This window comes from Mytilus californianus, unplaced genomic scaffold (genome assembly GCF_021869535.1).
Source record: "Mytilus californianus isolate M0D057914Y unplaced genomic scaffold, xbMytCali1.0.p SCAF_1, whole genome shotgun sequence".
Taxonomy (NCBI): domain Eukaryota; kingdom Metazoa; phylum Mollusca; class Bivalvia; order Mytilida; family Mytilidae; genus Mytilus; species Mytilus californianus.
Window position 1 is genome coordinate 28484913 of NW_026262581.1, and position 16786 is coordinate 28501698.

General features: G+C 32.5%; 1 protein-coding gene across 2 annotated transcripts in view; it reads left to right on the forward strand.

The window, feature by feature from the left end:
- Positions 1-13161: 13161 nt before the first annotated feature.
- LOC127718515 (E3 ubiquitin-protein ligase XIAP-like) overlaps positions 13162-16786 on the forward strand; it is a 34224-nt gene continuing 30599 nt past the window's right edge. For both annotated transcript variants that reach the window (XM_052224597.1, XM_052224599.1), the window contains exon 1: positions 13162-13347. The gene's annotated coding sequence lies outside the window, so the exon portion shown is untranslated. The remainder of the gene's footprint in view (positions 13348-16786) is intronic.

Consider the following 16786-nt stretch of genomic DNA (forward strand, 5'->3'; position numbering starts at 1 on the left):
TCTGTGTTGACATTAATATTGTTTACAACACGAGTATTTACTGTATGATATCCATATTTGGTTGAATCGACATCGATATACGTATGTTTGGATCGATACAACATGTGTACCTGGGCGTTGACTTGTTGGATAGTTGCACCATACAATGTATTTACATTGGCGTGGACATGTTTGATCTATACAATAATATATACAAATATACGATGCTCTATACGAATGTACGTGTTACGTACTACAGTATTATCAAACTGGTTAAGGTGGCTCGGCCCTTTAACAGTGCGCATATTTTAACGCATGTTTCTAACGATGAGCGCCTTTGAGGGGTTTTCTCAAAAATAGTTTTGACGACATTGGAACTCGGGCGTGTATGAGAACACCCTTTCCGATGTCAACAAACCATGCAAAACGTTCTACAAAACAGGAAATACGTACGGTCAGAAATACGGAGTGGTTTGTTCATTTTTGACATAAAAAGGACAGAATTATACATGATATATCAAAGCATAACATTAAAAAAAGAAAATATAAATATTGACATGTACGACGGTATCTGGTGCGTTCGCTCCAAAACTACATTCTCACCATACACGTTCGCCCCTTGGATCCGTTCGCACCCTATTTTCATTTAAATACTGGTTGAATATATCAAAAGATGTCAATTAGATGTATTAGTATATATATATATATGAAAATATTTTGCCAATGACGCAATGTTTAACCGTAAACAAAGGATGGCGATGTAAACAACTGCATATCACCTTACGGCTTTCAAAAACAAGTAAAACCCATATAGTATGCTATAGTATAAAGGCATCGGGGTTCATCTGCACGCTATAAATAATAAATAAATAAATAATAATAAATAAGCTTTATTTAAAGTCGGCAAAGTATACAAACAGAGTCAACATAAGCTCTAATGAGCTTTTAACGGTTTACCGTTTTATCCGTTTGGCGTATTATAACATTTTGTTACTGTCATAAATCTCTTTTTTACATGAAATATCTTCATTTCCAAGTATTGGTAGGATCTTATTCCGGAGTATGTGAAATATTTTCCCACTGCAAAATTTTGATAATAGTAACGTATTTTTTTATTTGCCAAACAATTTTGAACAGAACAAATCCGGAGTATGTGAAATATTTTAACACTGCAAAATTTTGATAATTATAGTTTTAAAGTATTTTTTATTTTCCCAAAAGAAATTTGGACTTTACAATTTTCAAACAAAGACTAAATACTTGACAGTCACACATAACATTTTTATTCAAAGATTTATATACTTTATCACATAATGGGCACGAAAATATCTAACAAATTTTCTCGTATCATCATTCTATGATTTTTGGAACTCTAGTCCTATATTAAACATGAGACCTCGGGGCCAATGTTTTCTATTTATGATATTTTCCTTTTACTTATTTTGCTATTTGTTAATTTTCTTTTTTTTTTGTATCTATCAATATGCCAACAGAGTTCGCATTAAAAAAAGAGGAAATATCAGCGTAATAACTAAAATAATTGAATAAGATTGAGTTATTATAATTACTAACGTAACTCGGGTAACACATTTCACTAAATTGATCATTTGTTTTACGCAGAAAAAAAAACCCCGACACTTCAATAATTTGCAGTTTTCCACCTTTGATCATGTAGATGAAAATTGGCCAATAGTAACCGGGACCTTACTAGTATTCCGACCTTATATATCGGTCTATGCTATTATCCCTCAATACCGCATGCTTTGCGGAATCGCGCAAAATATTTGGTTTGACCAAGTCGGGATTTTGCCTAGGACACACACCCGCAGTCTACCGGGCAGTTCCAAACACTACCAGTTAAAAACATTATATATAAACAAAATCTATACTACTAACTAGGTTCAGGAAAAGTTGGGATTTAATTTTAAAACTCCTCCCAGTACACAGGGACGCTATATTAGTCGGTGATATTGGCAAACTTGAACTTCTGTCTTACTTTTTGACATGCGTTTTTTCAAAAGGGAAGCTAATAAGGAAAGTTCTTGATTTAAAAAATCATTGCAGCGAGAAATATGACAACTTTTTTAATGATGTGTGAACACTGGTTTGACCCACCTGCTAGCTGCAAAGAAACGTAATTATCGGCCTATGATGATAATATGGAGATGAAATTATTTTTTTTTAATATTGACTTTTAAATTTGAACTTTGGTGAATAGTTGTCTCATTGGCAATCATACCACATCTTCTTATTTTCATATCGTAGGGTTAACATGGGTATAGAAATATGACTTCCCTAATCTGACAGATAATCCCTTGCTATGACAGGGTGTTCATACAGCTGGATGTATAAATACCTCGGAAAGGGGGGGGGGGGGGGACTTCAATACTTAATTGATACGGGGTGCCGCTGGGGTTCTGTTACCCCACCTTTTTCATATAATTTATATTTCAAAAATGTATACCTTTTCCCATATTTTTTGGGTTCCATGTGGTGTGTAATGTACGAATGGAATACCAAAGTGTCAAAAGATAAACACAACCGAGAACACCAAGAAAGATGACAGTGAAGAAGTTATGGGAACTTTACTGACCTTATCTTATATTTCTGATAGTTTTTCCGACCTATACACATATATTTAAGCCTGAAAAGGTGGCCTATTCCAGCGGCACGTCCTATTACCTTGTATATATGACTCGGGGGGGTGGGAGGGGGGGGCTACTTCAATACTTAATTGAGAGGGTGCCGCTTGGGTTCTGTTACCCCACCCTTTTCATATATTGCGTAGGTAAAATGTAACCTTTTCCCCCATAATGCTTGGGTTTCATGTAAGACTAGAATACCAAAGTGTCAAAAGAGAAAAATTGGTTGATAAAATCACATCGTGAACACCAAGAAAGATGACAGACAAAGAAGTTATGGAAACTTTATTGACCTTATCATATATTTCTGATAGTTTTCCCGACCTATTCACATATTTTCAAGCTTTAAAAGGTGACCTATTCCAGTGGCACGTCCTATCACCTTGAGTATAGGAAGTACAACAACCCCCCCCCCCCCCCGAGATAAATACGCAGCCTCGTAGGGTAAAAAGGAGGAATTTTGTCCATACCAAGCATACATTGTCCATTCATTTTCTAGTGGCAGTCCATATAGTGCAACAAGAGTGCACAAGCTGAAATGTCTCACCTGCTTTACTAATCATCATTCATGATTGGTTTTATGTTGATATTCCAAAAGATAAAGTTTTACTACAAGTATCAGAAAAAAATAATATTATCAATGATCATGAAAATGAGGCCAAGGTCAGATACCAATCCAAGCCAGCCTTGCACAGTGGCGGAACCAGAATATTTCATAAAAAGAGGGGGGCTGACTGCCTAAGAGAGGCCTGCTCCAGTCATGCTTCAGTGATTCCCTATATAATCAACCAATGGGCCCTCCCCCTAAATCCGCCTCTTACAATCATCCCATCAACCAAATATTTTGAAACATATATATAGTATGCCAGTAACAGACAAAACCATGAAAATGAGGTTAAGTTCAGATAAACCCTGCAAGACAGGCATATTTGTTTTTCATTCATTATTTTGTACATAAATCATGCCGTTAGTTTTCTCATTTGAATTGTTTTAAATTGTACATTTGTCATTTGGAGGCCTTTAATATCCAACTATGCAGTATAGGTTTTACTCATTGTCGGAGGTCGTATGGTGACCTATCATTCTGTAATGTTTATGTCATGTTGTAATTAATGTTATGCTCTTAATGGGCCCTTTAATTTGGAAATAAAAATATTGTATTGTATTGTATTGTATAATAGAAAACTTTTTCCTAAGTAATACTTTTCCTAAGTAATATAGTTGTTTATTTCTGTGTTATTTGGTTTCTTGTGGAGTGTCTCATTTACAGTTATATCACATCTGTTTACTTAATATTTCAATATATACATTTAACAAGCATTCTGAGAGTATTGCATGGCAATACATAGTCCCCTACCGGTTAAGAATTAATTGCACTGGAACAAAATGCTAACTTGATATATAACTTGTCATGGTGTAAACTATACAACAAATATCAAGTCAATATCTTCAAGCATGACGAAAAAAAGTGCGGAAAACTGATAATTTAAGTGAATTTTCTAAGTCCAAGAACCATAACTCTGCAAAAAAAATCATCAAACCGAAACGAAATTCAAACTTGGTCTGTAACTTGTCATGATAAACTATATACCAATTATCAAATCAATATCTTCAAGACTGACGAAAAAAAGTGCGGAAAACTGATTATTTGAGTGAATTTTCTAAGTCCAAGGACCATAACTCTGCAAAAAATCATCAGACCGGAACAAAATTCGAACTTGATCTGTAACTTGTCATCATAAAACAATGTACCAATTATTAAATCAATATCTTCAAGAATGACGAAAAAAGTGCGGAAAACTGAATATTTGAGTGAACTTTTTAAGTCCAAGGACTATAACTATGCACAAAATTATCAGACCGGAAACATTCGAACTTGATCTGTAACTTGTTATGATAAAACAATATACCAAATATCAAATCAATATCTTCAAGCATGAAGAAAAAAAGTGTGGAAAACTGATTTACCGGACTGACAGAAGGACAGACAGACGGACAGACAGGCAGACAGACGGACGGAGTGCAAACCTAAAGTCCCCTTCGACTTCGTCGGTAGGGGACTAATAATCATACCATACACCAAATATAATGACATATTGATTACACAATGTAGCATGTTAAAAGAGGACTTACCATTAACCAATGAACCATGCAAATGTGGTCAATGACAACTGCCAGACAGACATGTACTCCTTACATTTGTGAATCATTGCATACATATAGTTTATCTACTACATGTACTTTTAGTATTAGAAAAAAAACCCAGATAACAATACAAAAACATGACATTGACAAATGACCTATTGCTAACAGTATCGGATAAACAACCCTAATCAGGTAACTTTAACCTTGATCACTGATCCATGAAATGAGGTTGATATCTTTGTTGCAATCTGTATCAATTTGAGTGCATATTTGATTTTACAAAACAATATTAATCTGGATCATTGTGATACTGTAAATTTAGAAATTATTGTGAGGTTTTTATTAATGCAAATAATGCGACAGGGTGAATATCGCAATAATAAAAACTTGCATTCTGATAACTGAATTATAGATCTTTATGCAGATTTTTTTGTAATCGCAATAATTAAACTCGCAATTTAGTCCATTCGTGAAAAATCGCAACAATAAATACATGCAATAATTTCTGAATTTACAGTAGGTAAAAATGTTGTCAGTTAGTGAGACACAAATTTCCCAGGACAATATATAATTCTTTTTGTTGTTTTGTTTGGTTGCTGATCCATTGAACAAAACTGTATTTTATTTCTCCTTTTATCCAGAAAATATAACTTTTGAAATAGAAACTGAATAGCATATGGATGGAAAACAAATGCCAAATGGTGTAAAATAATCCAAGTGGCCATTTAGGTCAGGGTTTGGTGAGGTAAAAGATTAGGCAAAGGCAAATGCATTTACCACAACTGCCACTTGGTATTATGATTTCCAAAATTTACAAATCTCATAGCTACCTTCTGTATTAAAGACAACTGCATATAATGCAGTTTGCATATCATGAATTGTGTTTGCAGCAAAATTCACTACAGACAGCAAAAAAAAAAAATTAGTGCAGCTCTATTAAAATTCATTTTTGAAACATTTTTTATTTTTATTCCTAAAATGTCTATGAGATCAAATTTATAAAACATTTATTAGCATTGATAATTTCAATATACTAGTAATTGTTGACATGTATACATCATGTACATGTACAATCATTAGCTGATCAGCTTTATATTTTCATTATTTTTATATCAATATTCTTCATCAGTGTTTTTTATAAGACTCAATAATCTGTATTCATCATTGGGACAGGTAGGTAAAGTAGGTCCTTTTGATCTTGGATTTTTTTTATGGATTTTGACAGCACTAAAGCATATAGTTCCAAATTATAGTTGATCTTGGCTTCTTAAGTGGATTCTGACAACACATTGCATATAGACACCAAGTGTAGATGATCTTGGGTTCTCTCATATGGATTCTGACAATACTTTGATTATACATGTAGTTCCAAGTATTATTGATCTTGGCTTCTAATGTTGTTCTTAAGTTTCAGCACTTTACATATAGTTCCAATTGCAAGACAAGATGATACTGGCTTCTCGTGTAAATTCTGTCAGTTCTTTGCCAATAGTTTCCAAGTAAAGTTGAACATTCCAGCATCTTTCACAATAAATCACTCCTTCCTCTTACATTTACTTGAAGCCTGAAATTAAATGTCAGAGTAATTCTGTCAGAAAATCAACATGATTGACATTTAAAAGCATAATGTAGTTCATATTTTAAATAAATGGGGAATGTGTCCATGGGACACAGATGATGCCCCCGCTTGCATATAAAGTTATAAAGGAACATAACTAAAGAACGGTAAGAGTGACACTACCCAAGGGGGGGGGGGGGGGGGGGGGGGGGGGGGAGGGTGGGGAAGGGGGGGGTTAATTGTAAACAAATTGTGATCAAGACAAATCCATCAATAAAATGTATTGCCTGTATTACTGTAGAGGTTATAATTTACAAATAAGGCCATTTATATTCTCAAGAAAACAAACAAAACAATTGAACCCCTTGAGGGGTTAGACAGGGGTAAGGGAACATGAGAATGAGGGACCAGGAAGCGGGAAAAGGGGGGTACCATGTGCAAGTCCGTTAGTTAGCCTGGTTTGAAGTGAATATAAAAGTTACTAGTTTGGTAGAAGTAAATCTTATGAAGAATATAAGATTATAAATAGAAAAGACCCTTTGATCTCGTGTGAGTCACTTTATTTTTAAACAATAAAAATAAACTTAATATATCTTTATTTTATCATGTTATAGAACTATACTAACAAAAGCCTAATTTATAATTAAAGGAAGGGTACAAACAGACTGAGGGTGCGAAGGTGTGGGGTGCGAATGTAAAAGGGATGAACGTGAGTTGGAGAGAACATGATTTTGGGTGAAAGGACAAGAATTCGAAAAGAGTGGGGGTGAATAATCTGGGAAATATATTTTGCCATTTTTTTTTGTCTGGGAGCAAGGGGGATGGAAGTAGAAGTAAGGGGAGACAATTTTAGAGTAAAAGGGAAGGGAAATGGGAGTTGGGGATAGGGAGTGGGAATCATGGACCCCTGTACGAGGGAAGTTATGGGGTACCCCACATTACTAGTCATTAGACGTTAACGATAAATATACTCCATTTGACCCCCAAACGTGGCTACGAAATTAGATTTTACGAATGACGATATAAACAGGTCAGGAATAACCACCAATTGGTGGATTATACCTCAATTGACGTATAATCCACCAATTGACATATATATGTAAAATTTCTGTTTATTTTTACCGTTATTCTTCCATCATACACAACAGGAATCACAGAACTGAACCATGTCGCACTTGAACATGTAGCTTTTTTCCGGAATAATTTACGACAGGTCTATATTATAACGAAATATTTGATATAACAGACAGTAAACACATCATTTTTTTATGCATAAGAAACGAATAAACAACTTTTAAATTTTGACATACGCAAGCATTATTCTGTGTCAAATTATTAACTACATGTATATGATATAACTTTTAATGTACTAACATACTAGCTAAAAACAAAGATACTAGTGACAATACACTTACGTCATGAAATTGCAGTAATTCCAAATACATTTTGTAACAGGAGACCTTAACATCGTCCATGACCGAAAGTTAAAATCATTCCTTATAGTAAAGGACCTAAATATTGTCCCCGTCAATTATTAATTGGAATGAGTGACGTAACATCATCCATGACTCAATCCGTACTCACTGTGCGAAATGGATAAAACGAGAAAAAGATGACAAAAATCCTTAGATTCTTTTTTTATTTCAGAAATGAAGATAGTTGATATTCGTATTTAACATTCTAAAGAACAGTTTACTCCTAACAACAACCATAATAGCCCTATTTCTATATCAAACATAAGCTCAAAGAACTCGCCAAGGAATTTGTTTTTGTCCCGGCTGATAAGGCTGTCAATAATATCATTATTGTTTGACATAAATTTTACATTGAGGTTCTGCAAAAAGTAATCACGAATTCACCAACATTTGAACTGACTCCGTTTTCGGAAAATGACATCTGTAACAAATATAAACTTTTAGCTTTACAAGCAGAACCGAATAACATGAAAGTTCCAATCATTACTGGCTTCTGAAGATGCACAAAATCTCTTACAAATATAGATTTATTTCGTCTTCAAGCCATTGTTCCAATACTAAAATGTCAATTCTACTTTCTAGTACACTTGGTACAATTAAAAACCTGTAGATAATTTTTTCAAATAAGGCCTTTGAAATTAGTGGAATTAGTTACTTTTGGAGTGTAAAACAATCGTTGGAAGTACTTGATAAATTGCATGCTCATAGTGGTGATTTCGAATCTGTTCGAAGTTTTGATTTTTCTACCCTATATACCACTTACTCTCATAATCACATTAAGAAAAAATTCACATACTTAATCAAATGGACATTTAAGGGCATATGATACAGTTTTGATCCCATAATGAAAATTTGATAAAAATTTGCAAATAGGCTATTTTTTACCTTATTAAATCAAATATGTAATAAAAAATATACCTTCAAGTGCTACTTTTTGAGTAAAATAAGTTCGAAATTTCAGATATTTGCTCAAAATTCGGATTTGTGGACTTATTTTTCCTTCCGACAGAAATGCATAACTTTTTTGTTTTAAAAAATAAACACAAGCTGTTTTTTCTTAAATTATTTGTAATTTCTGTTTTATATAAGTATCCTATAAATTTACGAAATCTTTTGTTTAGAAATAACTCAAATTTATCAAATGTTCATGAATGTAGAAAAAAACGTCATTTTTTGCTGTATATTTATCAAATTTAAAAAAAATGCATTATTGACTTTTTCATGAAAATTGGTACAAATAATCTTCATACGTAATCAAACCGAATGTCATTTTAAAAAAGAGGGGTCCATGAACTCGTTTTCAAGTTAAATCAGTTTGAATGATAAAAATCAGTCGAAAAATACATCTTTTCCCGATATGTCACAGTTTGACGTCGCCATAATAACATTTTACGTTAGCAACGTCATTACCTCCCCTGTAACTGTATCGTATGCCCTTAAAAAGTCAGAATGTGAATGTATATGTTCAAACTCTTTTAGGTCATTTTTTAGTAACAACAAACAAATTTAAAGAACTAAGTTAATTGAACCAGCTTTGATACGATAACTGCACTTGAATTTTTACTAGATAAAATTTTTGTTCGCTATGGAGTTTGCACCACTTATTTCTGTTTTTGTATTGTTATAAGTTACAATAATTTATGACTAAAATCAGCAAAGACCCATCGAAACAACATCTCATACAAAAATCTAATAACACTTTTAGATATTTGGATGATATATTGGCTCTTATAACGAAATATTTGATATAACAGACAGTAAGCACATCACTTTTTTGTACGCATAAGAAACGAATAAACAATTTTTAAATTTTGACATACGCAAGCATTATTCTGTGTCAAATTATTAACTATATGATACAACTTTTAATGTACTAAATACTAGCTATGAACAAAGATACTTGTGATAATACAGTTACGTCATGACATTGCAGTAATTCCAAATACATTTATGGTCCTTATATACCACAAGTATATTACAGTAAGTGACTCAATAATGACGACTTCAGTATTTGGATCCTGCTGAACTGACTTTAAATAAAGCTAATACTAACAATGAATACTGCCCTTTCCTGGATCTTGATATCTATATCTTTAACGGGAAGTTTAATACCAAAATTTACGATAAAAGAGATGATTTTTCATTTCCTATTGATAATTATTCATTTTTAGATGGTGACGTTCCCCTCAGGCTGTCTCCATCTTACGGTGTTTATATATCTCAACTTGTTTGATTCGCTCGTGTATGTAACAACGTATATGATTTTAACGAAAGAAATCTCTGCATTACTGAAAAATTATTACACCAGGGTTTTCGATATCACAAACATTTACTAAATTTTATCATCGGTACAAGGACATCATTCATAAATATAAATCAACATCTTATACGTTCAGGTATTTCACATCCAATCTTTTATGGTAATATTCTCTACAAAGCACAACAAGCACCCCAAAAGCTAACCAAACCTTTAAACAGACTTATTCTGAAGGGGTATAGTTACGATACTGCATGTTGTCATGTCATTTAAGATGGCATTTTTTGGAGTTAATATTGGTTCACTTATAGTGTCTTTGCATCAGAAATAAACACATTTATTCTAAAAGTAGATGTTGACATGACACAGGTTATGTTCTTCTCGTATATTTTATGATGGTATGATACTAATCCCATAACGGGAGAGATTGTGCTTGATTTTCATATGATGAAGACATAATCTTTCAATCAGTTTAATTGAGGTCTGGAGCTAGCATGTCAGTAACTGCTAGTAGTCCTTTGTTAATTTATGTTAACCATTGTGATTTTGCTTAGTTTCTTCTGTAACCTATTTTAACATCGGACTCGGACTTCTTTTAAACAGAGTTTTACTGTGCGTATTGCCGTGTGTTTGTTTATTCTACATTGGCAGAGGTATAGGGGGAAGGGTTGAGATCTCAGAAAACATGTTACACCCCGCCGCATTTTTGCGCCTGTCCTAAGGCAGGAACCTCTCAGGCTGGTCTTTGTTAGTCTTGTAGGTTCTTTTTTAAATTTTGGTTCGGAGTTTAGTGTGACGTCCATTTTCTCTGAACCAGTATACATTTTTGTTTAGGGGCCAGCTAAAACCCGACTCCGGGTGCGGGATTTTCTCGCTGTGTTGTAGACCTGTTGGTGGCCTTGAGCAGTTTTTTGCTCTTTGGTCGAGTTGTTGTCTTTTTGACACATTCCCCGATTGCATTCTCAATTTTGTTACCAGCTTGAATTTATGTTCAGAAGATCCTATAGCGAAAACTCCAAATGTTTATATTGTGTCATTGTTTGTCATTAAAACATTTAACACAATCATAACCAACCTAACCCAACTATGACAAAATCACTATACTAAACGCTCATCGATACAATGACGTTGCTACCAGTGAAGATTAAATAGATAATTTCAGACTACACTCTTTAACTACTGGTTGATATGTTTGCACCTGAAGCGGTATTATCGATAAAATGAAAGATATGTTGAGTATGAACACAAAGGCATATTTTTGTGTGATAAATTGGTTAACCTCTTTTTTAAAGGACAATAAAAAAACAAAAAACTGTCGGACTATAACTGGGATTATTGGTATTTGCACAACTGGTCCGGTGACACAGTTATCGTCCATTGATTTTCGTTGTCTAAATAGAGTCCCTAGTGTGGACAGTGTATCACTTGCAATTTTTATTCATATACCTTCCAAATTTATTTCTTTATATTTTATGCAAAAATAGTAAGTAGGGAGATGAAATTACATGTAAAAAAAATTTGGGGCATGAATTGTTAGGAAAAGTAGTGATTTGGTACAGTTTGAAAAGGTCAAAAATCAGTATGTCTGAAGCTGTCAAACTGAATTACAGACCCCCTTAGCATAAAATGATCCATATTTTTAGTTAGAGCCGATAGACTTTTCTATAATTTTGATATAATTTGTCTAAAAAGAAGAACACTACACTGTAATTTTTTTTTTTTTTTTTTTTTTTTGGCTACAGCAGGTGCAATCTTTTTTTATTTGCGCTTTTTTTTTGTCTAAAAGAAATGCACTACGAAATAACTGTGTTCTCGGGCCATTAATCATTGAAGTATACTCATCATATAAAATGATGTTACACTTCTGGTCAAACACAAGGCTTTACTGTGTGTGCTTTGATAATATAATTTTTATTACGATGATTTAGTATTCTTATTGCGATTTTGTTAATGCAATCTATAAGGAGTAATACATTGTACCATCATTGATTTTCCCCTTATTAGTCTTTGTTAATTTGGCACTTTTCAAAAAATAGTGGAGAATTTATCTTTGTTTCAAATAAAGAAATGCTTGGCATGAGTAAAGTTTTTTCCCGAACAGTAGTACTACAGTGAAAATTTCACATAACATTTCATTGCATATAAGATAATAACCATCACCGGAAGTAAACCAATCAAATCTTCACCCCTTTTTTTCCTGTTTACAAGCTTAGTAACCATGTCACCTGAAGTTTCCAAAATATTTTATAGAAACAACAAATAAAAAAAGAATGGTGCTTTTAAACACCCAAGATATGTGTTGATGACTCAGAAATTTTTTTCTGCACTGAAATGCTGGATTAATTTCCTACAACTGTCAAAATCAAAGGCATTTTTTTTTCGACCCTTTTTCGTATGAAACCGGATGTGACGTACTATGGTTTTGTGGTGTTACGTCTTAAGTATCTCATACAAACACACACAAATTAATAGATAAACACAAAAACAATTAAACAACCGAACCATATTAATTGTTTATCTTCTTTGTTCAGTGAATTTAAATCTTAAAGTGAAAAACATTTTTGTTGCACGTAAAAATCTAAAAAAAGTCATTTGTACCCATCGTAAAGCTATTCGGATGGGTAGTCGTTAAAAAAAAGTTTTACGATTAGTTCGAATTGATAATTGATATACAGAAGATGTTTTACGTACTCTAGTATATAAAAGAGGTAAGAACTTTTTTTTGTTTTTTTTTGACAAAATATTTATTCTATTGTTTCTGCACTATTAAGTAGAGCACTTTTCTAAAGTTGCAAAAAACAAACAATATTATCGAACGTTGCTATTTTACCTAGTATGTCGTTGGGGAATATTCAAATCAAAAGAGCAACATCGTAGAGATAATGCAGGCTTTTATAAAGTCTGGAGTTGATCCCCGTTCTGTATGCAGTTCCGACTTACTCTATCATGACACTGGTCTTTTTATATTGCTGATGAAATATTGAATTCCTGTGATCAATCGTCTTTTGTATTAATTCACGTGACGAACACAGAAAGAAGAATTACAAAAAAACAGTATCGCATATTTGTATCCATGAAATAAATTGTTGGATTAATTATATCACGTATTCGTTAACAGTACATTCCAGAGTAATCTATTATAGTCCGTTTATCTCCAGGAAATACATCATCCATCGCCTGAACATAAAAACAGTATGAAAAAAGATAACTCGACAAATGAATGTTAAAATGATTTCGATAAATAAATAAACAGTGAAAAGACATTGAGAGGAGAACAAAAAGCAGTGAACGGTAGGTAGATATTTAGATTTTTGAATCAAATACAAAGTATGTGACCATGATCTCAGATTAACATAAGTTATTTAAACAGAATTGAACTTGTAGTTCTTACTTCGATTAAACTAATAAGTATTATTAACAAAGTTACATAATGTTTTCACTAAAACTTTGTATCCTTATTTTAAAAAATACGATTAGAAAAACATTGATACATGAAAAGAAATGTTTGGAAGTTGTTGTACGAGATAGCTACCAAACGGCGTAATATATTAAAAAGCTACCAAAAAGTCAACATACTGTCTTCAGCAAAAGACCGATGTATATTATACAATGTGTCAAATGTTGAGTTCATATATAGTTTGATAAGATCTCTCACCCTTTCAAAGTCTATCATTGAAATAGCTAAAGGTACATATAAAATAACAAAAATACAAATCAGTAGAGGAAAAACAACTATTTTTGACTAAAATACAGTAAAAAAGATAACAACAGCATCGTTACATGTATTAAAGAATGCTTGCCGTTATTGGAAGTTAGCTTTATTTACATTACCTCTTAAAAATAAATCCTTTCTTCCAATACTCAATTGCTGTATGAAGCTTTCAAACAGAAAGGGAATAAATAACACAAATGGATAATTTGTGTGCAATTCAATGAACAAACTCTACAGAATTTCGATGTAGAAAAATAAAACAAAAACAGTTTAGAGCATCTTTAAACAATAATGTAGCGCTTTACCTCGTATATTTAGAGAAATTCTATCAGCTACATTTGTAGATATCAACATATATTGTAATAAATATCTGTGAAGTGGTGAAACCTTATGGAGGTTTGCTTTAAACTGTGATTCCTAACAGTAAAAGAATACATCTTCAATTAGAGAGACACATGTCCTCATCAGAATACCAATTAATCACTTTCAAAATCTAATGGCTTTAATCAATTCTTTGCATGTCCAGTAAGTGTATTTTTGTAAGTTTTACTACTAAAAAAGAAAATCCAGTATTGTTGTATGGTTGCCATTTATTAAGTAAGAAAGGTTACTAGACTTGATACGATTTTGTAGTATTGAAGTATACAGATTAGATAAAATATTATTGTAAACGAAGGCATTGTCAAAGTGGCCTCCACAGATATGTAGGAGATAATAATGCAGATAAATTTAGCTCCTCCAAAACTTCTGAAGAATATTTTGACGTTCTATATCGTACGGTGACCTACGGCTGTTTAAATCCGCGTCATTAGGACGTACTTTATTGGATAGCTGTCTATTTTTTATCATACAACATCTCCTTATTTTGTATTCTTATCAGTTGTCACAGCACAATTCAAACAACGACAAAGTTGTTGGCTACTTTGTCAGCAGGTGCAGTGCTTTTTTGTTTTTGGGGAGTATTTTTTTAAGTCTTGATATCGCTTAAAGGAGCATTAGCTGTCAGTTCAACCAATTTGACTTATATTCCCGTATTTTATTTTTAATAATAACATGCTAAAACATATATCCAAATTATAAAGTATAAAATAAACAATTTACGATACATTGACTCGATAAGAAGCATCAGCATTTCGTGTGTATCTTAGTATAGATATAAATATATAGCGAACATGTGCAATTGGATTTTTCTAGGTCTGTTTGATAACATATTAAAAGTTAAAAAATATGTTAATCACCGTATTTACCTTATTAGAATGAGTTTTTGTAGATCAAAACAGTCAACCAAATGTTTATGCGTAACCAATCTCTAGCTAAGGGGTTAAATTGAAGGTCACATGAATATGGATTTAATGAGGTCGAATTATTCACTTGTAAATGAATAATTCATCAGCCATGTTTCTTAGCTTATTTTGAAAAAAATTGAACCAAACTGGCTGTTAAAATCGAATTATTATTTCACTGTTTCACTTTCATCAATGGTTGAACAAAACAAAAAATGATATTGTATAAAGTAACTTTCGGAATGATAATTACAGTTTATTTCAGAAAGAATTCTTATTTTCTTAACTTGGATTTTCCTTTCTATATTCGTTCAATATCATTCACCATTTTGAATGCAAAAAAAAGTGGCCTTATTTAGATCACATCTGCACATAGGCACACACACTAACCATGCTAACCAACGATTAAGATTGTGTTTCATTTTTTATATTGTTCCTCAAAAATAAGTATGACATGTACGAATATGATTTTCACAAGATTACTAGAGATTCGGTTCACACTCTTTTTAGTGTAATTTATCAAAAATATTATGACTGTGTATTTGATATTGGTACTAAGTTATAAGAAAGGCTTTAATGTCCTTGACAGACAACATTTGATTTCTTTGAAATAAAATGTAAAATGTATAAATAAGAAGATGCGGTATGAGTGCCAATGAGACAACATGTACATGTATATAAAAGATAAATGTGTAATTATGTGATTTCAAGTACTAACACATGTCAATTGTTCGTGTCTTTAATTGTTAATTGTGTAATATTTGATTTATTTCATTTTTTTTTTAAATGAGAGCAGATCTGATTCTTCATATATATATTTATAAATATCGATTTTTCAATCTTTCAGAAGGTGTCCTACATAAATATTACATAAGAATTCAACCTATGCCAAATATGTAGACTAAATACATGTCTTAAAACTTAAATTATTTACTTCAGTAGGTTGATTGATAACCAAAACACCTCGTAGCTTAAAGGGCAATAGGGTATTGATCGAATGGTATTTTAAATTTGTTTGAATAGTCCAACATTTTTTAAATTCTTTTCATTGTGCGGTTGAACCTACTTAATGAAAATACTTTTAATTGTCTCACCTCTATATTGCAAAATATCAAATAGTCGATAAGATCCTAATATAAAGAAATGTGTTGAAAATATTTCTTTAAGAAAATTACAAATTATGATTTTAATCTTCATGTGCTAGGACTCGAACAACAATTTTTAATTTAATTGTTACTTGCATTTCCTCGCTGGTTTGTATTGAATTCCAAAGATATACTGCTGCAAAATAGCAATCCAACGCTCATGTATGGCGCTTTTCAGTTGTTTGCTAAATAGCTGTTTCAGCGCTTTGTGGTCGCATTCCATTCGTATTCTATAACAAGCAGCTTTGCTCGTAGGTGTGATGAACATTCTAAGCCCTTTTCAACTGATTTTTATAGTTTGTTCTTATGTTGTACTGTTACACCACTGTCCAAGGTTAGGTAGAGGGTTTGGCGCCAGCAAACTAGTTAAACCCCGCCACATTCTGTATGTGCCTGTCCCAAGTCAGGAGCCGGTAGTTCAGTGGTTTTCGTTGGTTCAAGTCTGTCATATTTGGTTTTCGCATATTGTTATGTTATAAATGAGGCCGTTAGTTTTTTCAATTGAATAGTTTCATATTTTTTATGTCGGGGCTTTTTATAGCCGACTATACGGTATAGGTTTTTTTCATTGTTGAAGGCCGAACAGTTGC